The sequence below is a fragment of the Ambystoma mexicanum genome, chromosome 5q, assembly GCF_040938575.1.
Source record: "Ambystoma mexicanum isolate Mex_15411 chromosome 5q, UKY_AmexF1_1, whole genome shotgun sequence".
Classification (NCBI taxonomy): domain Eukaryota; kingdom Metazoa; phylum Chordata; class Amphibia; order Caudata; family Ambystomatidae; genus Ambystoma; species Ambystoma mexicanum.
Genome location: NC_090933.1, coordinates 1,361,228,577 through 1,361,232,603, shown reverse-complemented (window position 1 = coordinate 1,361,232,603; position 4,027 = coordinate 1,361,228,577).

Here is a 4,027-nt window from a genome sequence, read left to right as displayed (position 1 = left end):
TATATTTGCTTTTGTGTCAACACTTTTACTGCTCTTATGGGAAATGTTATAAATATTTACAGTGGTGTTGCTGGTTCTGTTTAGCAGTACAATTCCCTTTATGTTCCCCCTACCCCCTCTTTTAGATGACTGTCCCAGATAAAAGATGTACCCCAATAAATGTCTAATATAAACATCAATATAGTAAATAGGAGGTGCTAAAGTGAAATCCACAGGTGTACAAATATAACCATCTCAAACTAAAATCATACTTAGTACATTTTTCATTATACAGTGAGTTATTTGATGTTGAGGGTTCCATTTTCTTTGCTCCTGTAGGGGAAACAAAAACAGGGGTGGGGGTGAGGAAAATAGGAAGAGAGTGAGGGAGAAAGAGAGAGATTTTTCTTTTTATAAAGTGCTGATCCTTTTAGCAGCTGTGCATGTTAATTGCCTTGGACATTTAGTTATTTTAATACATTTGAGGTAGATATTGTAACGCTCACCTGATTCCCACGGAGGCGCAGGTCTGGCTTTGAGTGCTGATGCTTCTTCAATGGTGAAGCGCAGGACTCTGAAGATGGACAGGAAGGGCCCCTCTACTCTGGCTTCTCTGGCTCGCAGGAATATTCCCCTCTGCGTGAAAAGGGAGTATTACCTACTGACAGAATAATGCTCAAGCCTCCCACTCTCTTCCAACCCTCCACGATACCCTTCCACGATTCCCCGTGAAGTCTCACCTTAGGGTCTGGAAGGATGAGTTCTCCATCCTGCTTCTGATGCAGGGGCGCGTTGAAACCCAGTTACTTCACTGGATTGAGGTTTGATGGGAGTTCAAATAAGCTTGACTATTCAGGTAAGGCGCTGTAAAAGTTCTGTTGCAAGTTCAAAAGTTCAAGCTTAATAATAATGTTCATTGTCTTATTGCAGCAAGCACTAATGCTTATGTCTTTTTCCCCTTAGGGGCCGGGGTTCGGAATGCCGGAGATATGGCGCCGACCCGAAGTGAAACGTGCAGTTCCAGTAAAGATCAGGTAAGTCCTAGATGAGCGTTCAGGTAATGTTTTTGCATTCGCTCATTCAATGTCTTTGTCTTTTTTCCCCATAGGGGCCGGGGTCAGGAAAATGCCTGGAAGCGGCAAGACCCGAAATGAAATGGGAATGACCCAACAGGTAAGTCTTAGAAGGAAACTGAGCTTTTCCTATTCCCTTCTTTCTCTCACCTTTTGTTCTTGTCTTTTTCTCTCTAGGCTCTGGGAAGTGGCTGTGGATCCGGATGATCACTGCTGAAGATGGAGGCGCCCAGGAAAGGTGAGTGAAATGCAGCGCTGCAGCGATCGTAGCGAAATGCTTTTAAAAATGATGTCTTCCTTTTCAGGATCGTCGGTGTGATGTCTCTGTGATGCAGATTTAGCAGGTAAGGTCTTCTTCCTCTTCCAATTCTCTTCTTGTCTCCCTTTGCAGGTGACCCAGGATGCTGACAGGCGTGGCTGAAGTCCAGATGCAGGAGCTGACACGGTGAGCGTCCAGCTGCGAGGAGCAGAACAACGCGAAGCGTGAGTTGCTGATCGGGCGTGGTTTAAATAGCTTTGGAAGAAGTTCCAGGTATGTATCCTTCCACCAATCAGGTATGTATCCTTCCCCGACCACACCCGGGTGGAAAGTAGTCCCACAGGTAAAGTAGTTCCATTCAGGCCTCAAGAGGGCCTGGATGTAGCAGCATGGTCTGCATCAGGTAAGTGCACATCAAAACACTTGAACGCATGTCTAGCTTCATGAGCCTGGCGCCTAAGGCGCCAGGACAGGGGTCCAACATGAGCCTGGCGCCTAAGGCGCCAGGACTGTGTCCAAAGGGCCCCAGCTTGGGCCCGCTGGCACTCCCCTGGGGGAAATGATGCCTGCCTCTGGGGTTGCTGGGTCGGACCTGGCTCCTTGGAGGTAGGCATCATGACAGATATGTCTAGGACAATTGTGAGGTACTTAGGGTTCTCCACGGGCATCTGAGAGGTGAATTCAATATCTAAGCCCTTTCACTTTTATAGCGAGAGGGGTAGAAAACAACACCTAATAGGGGCCATGGAATCTGGGGTTGCTCCACTTACGCACAAAGCTTTTTATGTATAATAGTTCCCCTGGCAGCACTGGTTGGGTGGGCGTGGAATCTGCGGTAGGTGGCTGTGCACTGTGCGGTGTGTCTTCTAGCAGGGGTGGTGCAATCTGTCAGAAGACATATTTAATTCACAAATTAAGTTTGTCAAATAATCCTTGAATTCTTCCCCCAAAACCGATGCAGCCCTACGGGCATCTGATGCCCTCCTGACTGGGGAAGATGGGCGTATGCATGCATCTGCCAGTTACTAGTTTGTGCGTAAATGGTGGTGGTCTTTACTTGGTTCAGTGTGTAAGCTGAAAAGGACCATGGGCAAGCAACACACTCAGTTTTTCTTTATTGTGGTGCAGAGTTTGGAGGGCTAGCTTTTAAGGAGGCCGTTGATTCTCTCAACAATGCCATTGCCCTGGGGGTGGTAAATTGAGCACATTCAGTGTTTAATGCCAAGTAGTGTTGTGATCTCCTTGAAGAGTTAATTGAAGAAGTCGGTGCCATTGTCGGATGTCAATACATTGCACAAGCCCCATCGAGGCAAAAACTTGCACACCCAAAATTTTGCAGTGCATTTGCCATCCAGATGTGTACAAGGTCCAGCCTCAACCCATCGTGAGAAAGGGCATAATACAACTATTACATATTGGGAACCATTGCATATTTTCCCCATGTCTGCATAGTCTATGTGAAGCACACTATATGGCCAAATGGAGCAAAGTAGAGTGTCTCGTATTGGCCTGAGCATCATGTAAGTGCTGAAAGTTTGGCAGGTGGTGCCGTGCATCATCATGCTCATGAGATGCTCTTGAAGGTTTGGTATGAACCAATCTTCTTGTATGTCTTCTGCAATGTGTGCTCTTTGGAGCTGTTGGATGGGTGGTGTAGCTGATCAAATGCTATTGTCAAGTGCTCTACAGGCATAACTGCCTTGCCAGTGCATTATTGTCTCCATAGTAGGCCAGTAGGGAACTGTTTACACCCTCTCTTTAACCACAGTTATTTTTCTTTGTTCAGTGCCTTGCCCTGCAGCTCGATGAGCTGTGTACTGGGTAGCACTGTATATGGTGTGTTTTGTTGATCCTGTGATGGTGTAGTTATGATGTACTCAGAAATTACTGGGACAGGGATATAGGCTGCCATTGTGGCTGCAGCATCCATTGCAGCATTCCATAATGAGATTATGTCAGTGCTATTGGTATGGGTAGACCATTTGACGACCGCCACTACAGAGGGTTGTTACAATACAGAAATCAGTGTATCTAGGAGAGCAGCGTGTTATACTGGGGATCTGTATACTCTCCGGAAATCTCTTCACTTCCAACTTGACAACCCAACATTCACTGCTGTACTGCCATATGCCAAGTCTGAATAAATGCTCACGTGGCATTCTTGCCTCTAGTGCTTCGATAAACACCATGAGCTCTGCGGTTTGTGCTGAATAGTACATGGGTAATCTCTTCATCACTAGTGTCTCATATTCTTCTCATTGGAGCCGCACCAGTTCCGCGCCCGTTTGCCTTTGTCCTGTGCCCTGGTCAATTGTCACTGACCTACAGACAAAGAGTACTCCCCCTCCTCTAATAGGCTGTCTTTTGCTTTGGGGATGCCATCTTCTTCCCCTTCATATGTAGCACAGTCGTGTCATTGCAAGTCTTTGCTCGTACACACTTCTGTCAGGAACGTGGCAGGATTTACTGTTTTGCATCGCACCACATGAATGTTTCGGCTTGAGATGACAATACCGTATGCTGATCCTCTCTGTGTGGTCAGGGTAGACTTTGATCTTTCTAAGATGGCAAATACTGAATGTTTCACGTGCAATGTTAATAATCATCCCATCAATTGTGGAGGTTTTTTCAATTGCGAAGGCAGCTGCGGCAAGTGCTTGTTTGAATGTGAATTGCCCTTTCATAACTGAGTCAAGCGTACTGCTTTAGTAGGACA